This window comes from Lepus europaeus, chromosome 12 (genome assembly GCF_033115175.1).
Source record: "Lepus europaeus isolate LE1 chromosome 12, mLepTim1.pri, whole genome shotgun sequence".
Taxonomy (NCBI): domain Eukaryota; kingdom Metazoa; phylum Chordata; class Mammalia; order Lagomorpha; family Leporidae; genus Lepus; species Lepus europaeus.
In genome coordinates this window covers 68,451,371-68,464,262 of record NC_084838.1, presented here as the reverse complement: position 1 = coordinate 68,464,262, position 12,892 = coordinate 68,451,371, and positions in this window count along the sequence as shown.

Sequence of the window (12,892 nt, the reverse complement as noted above, 5' to 3'; positions counted from 1 at the left end):
TTTTATATACTTTTAAAAAAAGACATTGATTTGTTTGAAAGGCAGAGTTACAAAGAGGCAGAGGGAGAGGGAGAGGGAGAGACAGATCCATCAGCTGGTTCAGAGCTGAGCTGATGGAAAGCCAGGAGCCAGGAGCTTCTTCCGGGTCTCCCATGTGGGTGCAGGGGCCCAAGGACTGAGCCCATCTTCTACTGCTTTCTCAGACCATAGCAGAGAGTTGGATAGGAAATGGAGCCACCAGGACTCAAACCAGCACCCATATGGGATGCTGGCACTGCAGCTGGTGACTTTACCAGCTGTGCCACATCATAGACCATTCAGCCCCCCTTTTTAAGGTTTATTTGTTTAGTTGAAAGAGTTAGGGAAAAAGGGAGAGAGAAAGAGAGATCTTCCATCTGCTCAGTCACTCCCCAGATCTCCACCAGGGCTGGACTAGGTGGAAGCCTGGAGCTTCATCTTGTGCACTTAAGTTTGCTGTCAGGGGCCCAAGCACTTGGGGCATCTTCTGCTGTTTTCCCCAGGGTATTAGCAGGGAGATGGATTGGAAGTGGACCCACCAGGACAGGAACCAGCGCCCATATTGGATGGCAGCACTACAGGCAATGGCTTTACCTGCTACAATACAGTGCTGGCTCCTCTATTTATAATCTTGATAGCTGAGTGCCAAAGTTCTTTCTATAGAGGTTATATTAATATTAATAATAACTCCTACCTGCCATATACATATATATTTTTCCCATTGCATCACCAACAAAATATCAGCTTAATTTCTTTCTTTGATAATTTTATATGATTGTCATGCTATCAAATGATAGTATTAATTTTTTGTTTATTTTAGAAGAGAATGAGTGTTATATTTAAGAGCCACTTATATTTGCTTTTCTGGGAACTTTATGCAAGCCCTTGGCTGGTTTTCTATTAATTTGTTTTATTTAATAGTTTTTTTAAAGATTTATTTTATTTATTTGACAGAGAGAGAGAGGTAGAAACAGAGAGAGAGGTCTTCCATCCATTGGTTCACTCCCCAGATGGCCGAAATGGCCAGAGCTGTGCTGATCCGAAGCCAGGAGCCAGCAGTTTCTTCTGGGTCTCCCACGTGGTTGCAGAGGCCCAAGGGCTTGGGCCATCTTCTACTGCTATCCTGGCCATAGCAGAGAGCTGGATTGGAAGAGGAGCAGCCAAGACTAGAACAGACACACGTATAGGATGCTGGCGCTTCAGGCCAGGGCTTTAACCTGCTGGACCACAGCACTGGCCTCTGTTTATTTCTTTTTAGTACTTTGGATCTTTTTTTTTTTTTTTTTTTTTGACAAGCAGGTGGACAGTAGAGGGAGACAGAGAGAAAGGTCTTCCTTTTGCCGTTGGTTCACCCTCCAATGGCCGCCGCGGTAGCGCGCTGCGGCCGGCGCACCGCGCTGTTCCGATGGCAGGAGCCAGGTGCTTCTCCTGGTCTCCCATGCAGGTGCAGGGCCCAAGGACTTGGGCCATCCTCCACTGCACTCCCTGGCCACAGCAGAGAGCTGGCCTGGAAGAGGGGCAACCGGGACAGGATCGGTGCCCCGTCCCGGGACTAGAACCTGGTGTGCCGGCGCTGCAAGGCAGAGGATTAGCCTAGTGAGCCGCGGCGCCGGCTTACTTTGGATCTTATTTAAAGAACTTGCAGCACAAATAGCATCTTCAGTATGATTGGGAAAACTGAAAAGAAATTTCTATGCCAAAGTTAGCACTTTTTTTTTTTTTTTTTTTGACAGGCAGAGTGGATAGTGAGAGAGAGAGACAGAGAGAAAGGTCTTCCTTTTTGCCGTTGGTTCACCCTCCAATGGCCGCTGTGGGCGGCGCATCTCGCTGATCAGAAGCCAGGAGCCAGGTGCTTCTCCTGGTCTCCCATGTGGGTTCAAGGGCCCAAGGACTTGGGCCATCCTCCACTGCCTTCCCGGGCCATATAGCAGAGAGCTGGCCTGGAAGAGGGGCAACCGGGACAGAATCCGGTGTCCCGGCCGGGACTAGAACCCGGTGTGCCGGCGCCGCAAGGTGGAGGATTAGCCTGTTAAGCCACGGCACCGGCCCAAAGTTAGCACATTTGTTGTGGTGGACTGTATTTCACTCTGAGTTTCTTGGCAGCTATGGGAAAGGAAAAGGAGAAATATTTAGCAAAAGGAAACAAATGAGAGAGAAAAAACCTTTAGTAGGTTCTAAAAATTCTTAACTAAATCTGTAAGAAAAACAGAATCTATGATCTTCACTTTGTTTTTATTTCTTATGAAACCATAGAAATTCCTATGTTAGGTAGGAAGTCAGATATGAGCTTATATGTGTATGACAAAGGCCTAAAGAGAAGACTTCTACATCCAGCATATGCATCTGCATCTCAAAGTCATCCTGATAATGTTTCAGGGGCAGCCCGGTATTCGCATCCTGCCCTGCCCCCTTCTACCCACTAACCTACCAGGTGGGGGTCCCCGCCCCTTCTGCCTGACAAATCTTCCACAATCTCCCAGATGCAGCCCAGTATCTGCATTTCAAACACCCTTCTCTGGATCTCCATTCTCTAGGGGGTCCTGCTCACCCTTCCTCTGAACCCAGGATGGCACCAGCTAGGCTTCCTCCTGTCTAAAACCTTCAAGGGAAAACTCAGATAGGAGCTTCTTCTTTTTTTTTTTTTTTTTTTTTTTGGACAGGCAGAGTGGATAGTGAGAGAGAGAGAGAGACAGAGAGAAAGGTCTTCCTTTTTGCCGTTGGTTCACCCTCCAATGGCCACGGCGGCCGGCGCAACTCGCTGATCCAAAGCCAGGAGCCAGGCGCTTCTCCCGGTCTCCCATGCGGGTGCAGGGCCCAAGGACTTGGGCCATCCTCCACTGCCTTCCTGGGCCATAGCAGAGAGCTGGCCTGGAAGAGGGGCAACCGGGATAGAATCCGGCGCCCCAACCGGGACTAGAACCTGGTGTGCTGGCGCCGCAAGGTGGAGGATTAGCCTGTTAAGCCACAGCGCCAGCCAAATAGGAGCTTCTTAATATTTACAGCCATAAAATCCTTTGTTTCAGGAGGAGATGTGTGAAGACAAAGAACCATCTTCTTAAAAACCCCCGGCCTCAACTGGACTGCGCGCTCAGTCCTCTGCCTCTCTGCTGAGCCGCCCGCCTGCCTGGCCAGGTGTAATCTCTCCACTCAACCATGTAACCTTGCTCATTCCCCTGTCCCAGCGACTGCACTCTCTCTCAGGTCCTGTCTGGAGAGGTGCCTGTCCGTTCTTACGGATGTCCCTTCCCTAATAAACTTTGCTACTTTTACTTTCCACTACTCTATCTCATGCCTGAATTCTTTCTTGCGTGAAGACAAGAACCCTGCATTTCTCCGGTAACACCTAGAGAAATTGTTGGAGGAAAACTGGTGAAATGAGTTCATGTGCTGATGTTGATGACAGTTTATGAGACCAGACATAGCAATGAGAGTAGATATAGAGTTTTATTTAAGTAAGAAAAAGAGAAGTTTTGGGGGACCGGCACTGTGGCATAGTGGGTGAAGCTGCAGCCTGCAGTGCCGGCTTCCCATATGGGTGCTTGTGAGTCCTGGCTGCTCCACTTCCGATTCAGCTCTCTACTATGGCCTGGGAGAGCAGTAGAAGATGGCCCAAGTGCTTGGGCCTCCGTACTTGCATGGGAGACCTGGAAGAAACTCCTGGCTCCTGGCTTTGGATCAGCGCAGCTCCAGTTGTTGCTGCCATTTGGGGAGTGAACCAATGGATGGAAGGCCTCTCTCTCTCTCTCTCTCTCTGCCTTTGCCTTTCTGTAACTCTGCCTTTCAAATGAATGCATAAATAAAAGAAAGAAAAAGTTCAGAACAGTGTGATTATAGGGGCTAGTAAAGAGACCAAGCCACTGAGGTCTCAATGTAGAGGTATTTGTGTGTCCTTAAACATGTTATCTCCAAGGACCAAAGGTAGTGATTACACCTTAGTTACTGTGAAGGCCATGAGGCAGTCTTAGTGGAGCCCTTTGATCTTGTCATCATTGTTAAGTATTTGTTACAAGGGGCTTCCATCCTGTTCTGTTTAATGTGTGCATGCTGGGAACGTGCTACAGTTTGTACTACAAAGAGCTGTGGGACTGTGTTAGTCTGGGCTGCTTTTAGTCTCCTTCAAAATGAAAGGCAAACATTTGGAAATTTTGCCCTTGATTTCTGAAAAGCGTCTCTACCAACTGAGCTAAATAAGAATGCTTACGTAATACTTAATTCTACCAAAAATGAACATAGGAGAGACTCTTTAATTAGATAAATAAATAATGAAGATAAATAAAATAATTAAAAGTTCCTTTGGAAATATCACTTTTGGCTGGCGCTGTGGTTCACTTGGCTAATCCTCTGCCTGCGGCACCAGCACCCCGGGTTCTAGTCCTGGTTAGGGCGCCAGGTACTAGTCCCAGTTGCTCCTCTTCCACTCCAGCTCTCTGCTGTGGCCCAGGAGGGCAGCAGAGAATGGATTTTGTCAAATTTTTTTTTTCTTCCCTGAAATTGTGCTTAAAAATTCCAGCTACCACCAGTCCTTCAGAGTTTTTTCCTCTCTTGGAGGCCCCCTCTATGCCAATCTGTCTGGAAGTCTTTGACTCTAATAAATCTTACTTTTAAATCTTTCTGCATGTCTGCTTGGAAATTCTTCCATGTGAGACACAGAACCGAGGTAATAATATTTTTGTCAGCTGCCATTTCACCTGTAATGCTCCCATCAGTTAGAAACTTTAAGAATTAAAAAATTGTTGGAAATTTACATGATCATATAAAGACATACTTGAAACTATAGAGTTGGTATGAAGATTATTTTAAGCTAAAGACATTTGAGAATCAGTAGATGCAGAGAGGAACCTTTTCTAGCTTACCTTCCCAGGAAAGTCTAGAAAATGAAGTATATCTACTCACAGAGGATAGACCAAGAGAAACCAACTGGAAAAATCTGATGTACAAGAGAATTTCAAGGCCCTGAAGTAGATAGAAGGATCACTTGTACCTGTATAAACAAAAATTTTTTGTCTTTCATAGAGATACCTATTCTGTTCCCTGCTAAGTTAAGTGTGTGGATAAAAGCCTTTAAGTAGGTATTTGTTTTGTTATATCAATGCATATGAATAGACTTTAAAAAAAAATTTTTTTTTTTTATTTTTGACAGGCAGAGTGGATAGTGAGAGAGAGACAGAGAGGGTGTCGTTGGTTCGCTCTCCAATGGCCACCGCGGCTGGCGTGCTGCAGCCGGCGCACTGCGCAGATACGAAGGCAGGAGCCAGGTGCTTCCTCCTGGTCTCCCATGGGGTGCAGGGCCCAAGGACTTGGGCCATCCTCCACTGCCTTCCTGGGCCATAGCAGAGAGCTGGCCTGGAAGAGGGGCAACCGGGACAGAATCCGGCGTCCCGGCTGGGACTAGAACACGGTGTGCCGGCGCCGCAAGGTGGAGGATTAGCCTGTTGAGCCACGATGCTGGCCTATGAATAGACTTTTTTCCCCATTCGTCTGTCTTTTGTAGTTTAATTTATAGACCTTCAGGGTATGAGCATAAGAGGTTAGGGGAAAGTTTTTCCTCAGTAACAATGGTAAAAGGTATAATGCTTTTTCAATGAGAAGTAGAAAAAATGGAGGTAGGAGAAGATGGGAAATCCAGATAAATACTAAACATACAAAGCCTTTAAATCTCATAAATATCAAGAACAACACAAGTTAGGACACCCCTGTAGTTGACAAATATTAGGAATCTGACAATAACAAATGGTGGAGTGCTGGTATTGTGGCATAATAGGTTAAGCCTGTAATGCCAGCATCCCATGTGGGTGCCAACTCCAGCCCCGGTCACTCCAATTCCAATACAATTAGCTAATGCATCTGGAAAAGCAGTGGAAGATGGCCCAGCTCCTTGGGCCCCTGCACCCATCTGGGAGACCTAGATGAAGCTCCTGGCTCCTGGTTTGCCCTGGCCCTGCCCTGGCCACTGAGGCCATCTAGGGAGTGAACCAGTGGATGGAAGATCTTGCTTATCTCTCCCTCTGTCTCTCTGTAACTCTGCCTTTCAAATAAATACAATAAATTTTTAAAAAATGACATGGTGGCAAGAATAATAAGCTCAGGAACACCCAAACACTGCTGGGGAGAGTGTAAATAAGTGCCAGAATTTGCCAAACAGTTTGATGTTATCTACAACATTGAAAACCTGGGACCCAGCTCTTTCACTTCCAGTTATACATAGTGCCTTGCTAATCAACTGTGGGCTAAATAGATCAGAAACATGAACATTTCCAGGGAATTTGTTAGAAATGAAAATTTACAGGCCCCACTGCAGACTGCCTGAATCAGAATCTGTATCTTAACAAGATCCCTGTGTGATACATGTGCATACTCATTCTTGAAAAAACATCTGTGGCTAGAGTACATAGCCCTAAACAGAAACAAACCCCATGGACATGAGAAGAGGTAAAGTATACTAGATTCATAAAATAAAATAAAATTGTGTGTCTGTGAAAAGTAATGAACCATAATGCAACATGGATAAATATCACAATGTTCAGGAAAAGAGCAAGTCATAAATATAAATCTATACATGTAAACTTCAAACCAAACTATGTTGTACAGGTATGCACATAAAGGTGCTACAACTAAAAAAAAAAAAAAAAAAAAAAGAAGAAGAAGAAGAAAAGAGGGTGGGAAGTAAAGCAAAAAAGTGATTTCTGAGTAATGAGAAAATGATTATGATATGTCATGAGTAGTTTTAATATCCTCCCAACACACACACATAAACACACGACATTGAACTTCATCCAACAGACAAATGGATGATGATTAGCAATCAGAAAAACAAGATGCAGAAATGAATATAAAGTGAGTTAGCTTTGGGTAGAGCAGAAAGAAAAGCATCAAGGTCTTTTCAGTTTCTATTCTACCAAAAATAGGGTCTTTTTTTTTCAGTTAAGACTACCTCTGTGGTCCATGAGGGAAGGTTGGGTATACAGACCCCAAGTAAGCTTCAAGGGAAAGGGAAGTCGAACATGGATTTAGTGCCTAGGAGTGAGTCTCCACCTGACACTTAGGTGTCAGCTGAGATGTCAGCAAAAAAAAGAGTTGCCTCTGATTTGAGCCCTGGGATAATTTCACAGGTGATTAGGAGCTCAGGGAACTACTTCCCTTCCACGAACACATGTCTGGTGCTTTTGCAAAAATGTTTTTGCCGGCCCCATGATTTCTTCTTTCTTGATTTCTTTCTATTCTTTCCCTCTCTCTTCCCTTACCTCCCTCCTTCCTTTAAAAAAAAAAAAGACATTAGGCCTATACAATATATAATTTTATAATATTCTTTATTAATTCAATGCACATTATACTGTGAATGTTTTCCTATTAAAAAAATCTGTACAGACTTGTAAAAAAAAAAAGTGTCTTTAACTACAGGCACTCACAGTCTTCACTTTTTGTTTCACAGCCTTGCTCCTGGAGGACCTCTACCTGATGCCTAAGAGAATGTGTTTCTAGTCTCATCTGAAATCACGGATCTGCGCTGTGGTTAATGCTGACCTTCCCACCACCATCTTTTAAGTAAGTGCTTTTAAAAATAGATGAACATTTATGTATTTTTAGAATCATATATTTTTATTTATTTTATTTATTTGAGAGAGAGAGAAAGCTTCCATCATTCCCCAAGTGCCCTCAATGGTTAGGGCTGGTAGGAACCGAACTGCTACCATCTGCTTGCCTTCAAGATGTGCATTAGAAAGAAGCTAGAAACAGGAGCAGTCAGAACTTGAATCCAAGCACTCTGATATGGGATGCAGGTGAACCCACCAGTGTCTTAACTGCTAAGCTGAAAGCCCTCTTCAGAAACAGATTTATATTTAAATAGAGACTAAGTTGAGTGTGTGGATAAAAGCCTTTAACTAGGTATTTGTTTTGTTACATCAATACATATGAATAGACTTTTTTCCCCATTAGTCTGTCAGTTTAATTTATAGACCTTCAGTGCCAGTGCTGTGGCGCAGCAGGTTAACGCCCTTTCCTGCAGTGCCAGCATCCTATATGGACACCAGTTCTTCTTCTTTTTTTTTTTTTTTTTTGACAGGCAGAGTGGATAGCGACAGTGAGAGAGAAAGAGAGAGAGAGAGAGAGAGAGAGAAAGGTCTTCCTTTTTGCCGTTGGTTCACCCTCCAATGGCCGCTGCGGCCGGCGCAACTCACTGATCCGAAGCCAGGAGCCAGGTGCTTCTCCTGGTCTCCTATGCGGGTGCAGGGCCCAAGGACTTGGGCCATCCTCCACTGCCTTCCTGGGCCATAGCAGAGAGCTGGCCTGGAAGAGGGGCAACCGGGATAGAATCCGGCGCCTGAACCGGGACTAGAACCTGGTGTGCCGGCGCCGCAAGGCGGAGGATTAGCCTGTTAAGCCACGGCGCCGGCTGGACACCATTTCTAATCCCAGCTGCTCCACTTCCGATCCAGCTCTCTGCTATGGCCTGGGAAAGCAGTAGAAGATGGCCCAAGTCCTTGGGCCCCTGCACCCACGTGGGAGACCCGGGGGAAGCTCCTGGCTTCAGATCAGCGCAGCTCTGGCCATTTTGGCCGTCTGGGGAGTGAACCAATGGATGGAAGACCTCTCTCTCTGTCTCTACCTCTCTCTCTAACTATTTCAAATAAATAAAAATAAATCTTTAAAAAATAAACAGAGACTGGTATCTTTTTCAATTAGGCTTAATTTTATAATATCCCCAAAGCATGATTTCTAGAAATGAGAATTAATATTCTTTTCTTTCTTCATTTAATATTCATAATCTTTGGTAATATGAAAATAAAGCTGAGAGATATACGTGCATTACCAGTAGCGTGGAGTATTTTGGCTCTGACTGCAACAAGGCTACAACTTCTTCTTCACCAATCAGTTTTTCTTCTCTAATAGGTGGCACTATCACATAGGACACTCTTTGAGGGTTAAATGAATGAATGAATGACTAACGCATCATCAGCTGAGTTTTAAACTGGTGCCCATGTGGGATGCCAACACTACAGGCCGCGGCTTTACCCACTAGGGTAAAAAAAAGGCCCTTCTCCTTCTCTCTTTTTTTTTTTTTTTTTTAATTTATTTTTATTTTTTTTTATTTTTGACAGGCAGAGTGGATAGTGAGAGAGAGACAGAGAGAAAGGTCTTCCTTTTGCCGTTGGTTCACCCTCCAATGGCCGCCGCGGTAGCGCGTTGCGGCCGGTGCACCGCGCTGATCCGATGGCAGGAACCAGTGCTTACCCTGGTCTCCCATGGGGTGCAGGGCCCAAGCACTTGGGCCATCCTCCACTGCACTCCCTGGCCACAGCAGAGAGCTGGCCTGGAAGAGGGGCAACCGGGATAGAATCCGGTGCCCCGACCGGGACTAGAACCCGGTGTGCCGGCGCCGCAAGGCGGAGGATTAGCCTAGTGAGCCGCGGCGCCGGCCTCCTTCTCTCTTTTCAATCTGCCTTTCAAATAAATAAATAAATAAATCTTTAAAAAAATTAAGCAAAAGACACCTATAACATTTGAAAATCAATTAATGTAATATACTATATCAATAGAATAAAGGACAAAACCAAGTGGTTGTTACAATAGCACCAGAAAAAGCATTTGACAAAATCCAATACCTTTATGTGATTAAATACATGCAACAAACTGTAAATAGAAGGAAAGTTCATAATAAGGAGCAAATATGAAAAGCTCACAGCTAGCATCACACTTAATGGTAAAAACGAAATACTTTTAATATCAAGAGCAACACAAGGATATCTGTTCATGCCACTTCTATTCAGCATTGTACTGAAGGTTCAATCCTGGACAATTAGTCAAGAAAATGAAAGAAATTGCTTTTAGGTTGATATGTGCCACCAAAAAATGTACATGTCAGGAATTGTACCTTATGATATGACTTTTAAGTAGCTGTCATACTTCTCCCATGTGACTGTGGTGGTCTGAAGGGTGGAAGATTGGCCTTGTGTTTAACTTCCTATCCTCAGCCACGGATGGACACGTGTACTAAGTTGTAGACTGTAAATACTGGATAAATACTTGTTGAAGGCATGAAGGAGTGAAAGAAAAATAGATGGAGAGTAGAGAGATTTTAAAAAGAAGTAAAAAGAAAATGAAGGCTAAAACAACTTGCTATAATAATGAGGTCTTTAGAATTGAATCAGGAAGAACCCCTTCTCATTTTCCACCTTCCCCATCATCACAGAAGTGAATTCATTGTATTTATTTTTAAAAAAAGAGAATAGAATGGAAAAACTCACAGGTAGATTTTTTTTGTTTGTTTGTTTCTCTCTCTTTTTTTAATATTTCCCAGAAGGCTCTACAGGTGCTTCATTTTCTAGTTTAGTCCCTAGTAACTGCTACCCTGACGGGTGCCAGTGGAGGGGTTCCGGGAAGTCAGTATTCTCCCGGGTTGAAAGGTTTCCCATTCAGAAAGATTGGGAATTCATCAGGAGGGAAAAATGAGTCTAAACCTGCCATCTAGTGTTCATTTCTGAGAATAGGTAGGTACTCACTATTTTTGAGGCTTCCTATTCCAAGTACTATTTTTATTGATATTTTTTGTTATGCACCAAATTTTAAAATAATATATTGCAAAAAGAAACACATTTATTTATTTTAAGGTTTATTTATTTATTTATTTGAAAGGCAGACTTAACAGAGAGAAAGACTCCATCCACTGGTTCACTCCTCAAATGGCCACAACAGCCAGGGCTGGTTCAGGGCAAAGCCAGGCGTGAGGAGCTTCTTCCAGTTCTCCCACGTAGGTGCAGGAGCCCAAGCACTTGGGCCATCCTCCACTGCTTTCCCAGGTGCATTAGCAGGGAGCTGGATTGGAAGTGGAACAGCCAGAACTTGAACTGGCACCTATATGGGATGCTGGCCCTGCAGATGGCAGCTTAATCCACTGCACCACAGCCTAGGCCCCAAGAAACACAATTTTAAAAAAGAATTATGTTTATATTTTGTTAAGTTATCTCAAAGAGGAAATTTATGGTAGTCCTTATTTCTCAAAAGTTTCTACTTTTTTAAAATTTATTTTTTAAGGAATACAAATTTCATAAGTACAGCTTTAGGTATAATATAATCATTCTTCCCACCATACCCACCCTCCCACCCATACTCCCCCCTCCCTTGCCAGTCCCATTCTCCATTAAGATTCATTTTCAATTACACAGAAATTACAATTTGTACACAGAAGACCAATTCTAGACTAAGTAAAGATTTCAACAATTTGCACACACACACAAAATTGTTTGAGAACTAGTTTTGCAGTTAACTCATAATACAACTCATTGAAGATAGAGGTCCTGCCTGGGGAGTTAGTGCACAGTGACTCTTGTTGATAATTTAAGAATTAACACTCTTATGTATGACATCAGTAACCACACGGGGCTCTTGACATGAGCTGCCTAGGCTATGGAAGCCTTTTGAGTTCACAAACTCCATCAGTATTTGGACAAGGCCATAAACAAAGCAGAAGTTCTCTCCTTCCTTTAGAAAAAGGTACATCAGAAGTTTCTACTTTTAGTCAGATAAGGGAAGGCCCAAAAGCTTTCTTTCTGCATCTGTTTTATCTAACTGTCTTAAGGCTGAAGCAGTCTTTACATTAGCTCTGGGTTTCTGAGTGGATTTTTACAATTATGTATGAGATCACCCTGGAAATTTTATTTCAAGATTTATGTAGGGCCGGCGCCATGGCTCAACAGGCTAATCCTCCACCTTGCGGCGCCAGCACACGGGGTTCTAGTCCTGGTTGGGGCGCCGGATTCTATCCCGGTTGCCCCTCTTCCAGGCCAGCTCTCTGCTATGGCCCGGGAAGGCAGTGGAGGATGGCCCAAGTCCTTGGGCCCTGCACCCGCATAGGAGACCAGGAGAAGCACCTGGCTCCTGGCTTCGGATCAGCGAGATGCGCTGGCCGCAGTGGCCATTGGAGGGTGAACCAATGGCAAAAAGGAAGACCTTTCTCTCTGTCTCTCTCTCACTATCCACTCTGCCTGTCAAAAAAAAAAAAAAAAAAAAAGATTTATGTAGAGGCGGGCGCTGTGGTATAGCAAATAAAGCTTCTGCCTGTCATGCTGGCATCCAGTGTGGACCCCAGTTGGAGCCCCTGCACCTACGTGAGAGATTCAGAAGAAACTCCTGGCTCCTGGCTTTGGATCAGCTCAGCTCCAGACATTGTGGGCATTTGGGTAGGAACCAGCAGATGGAAGACTTTCTCTTTCTATTTTTTTTTTTTAAAGATTTTTATTTATTTATTTATTTCAAAGTCAGAGCTACACAGAGAGAGGAGAGGAGAGGAGAGGAGAGGCAGAGAGAGAGAGAGAGAGAGAGAGGTCTCTTCCACCTGATGGTTCATTCCCCAATTGGCTGCAATGGCCGGAGCTGTGCCGATCCAAAGCCAGGAGCTTCTTCTGGGTCTCCCATGTGGGTGCAGGAGCCCAAGGACTTGGGCCATCTTCTACTGCTTTCCCAGCCCATAGCAGAGAGCTGGATCGGAAATGGAGCAGCCAGGACATGAACTGGCACCCAAACGGGATGCTGGCGCTTCAGGCCAGGGCATTAACCCGCTGCGCCACAGCTCCAACTTCTCTCTCTCTCTCTCTCTCTCTCCCTCCCTCCATTCCCTCCCTTCTCCCTCCCTCCACCTTTCTGTAACTCTGACTTTCAAATAAATAAATAAATCTTTAAAATATATTTATGTATTTATTCATTTTAAAGGCAGAGTGGAGGAGAGACAGAGACAGAGACTAAAACAGAGAGATATTGACTGGTTCATTTCCCAGTGGCCACAAGAGGCAGGGTTGAACCAGGCTGAAGCCAGGGGCCAAGCATTCCATCCTGATTTCCCAAGTAGGCTGCAGGAACTCAAGTACCTGAGCCACTATCC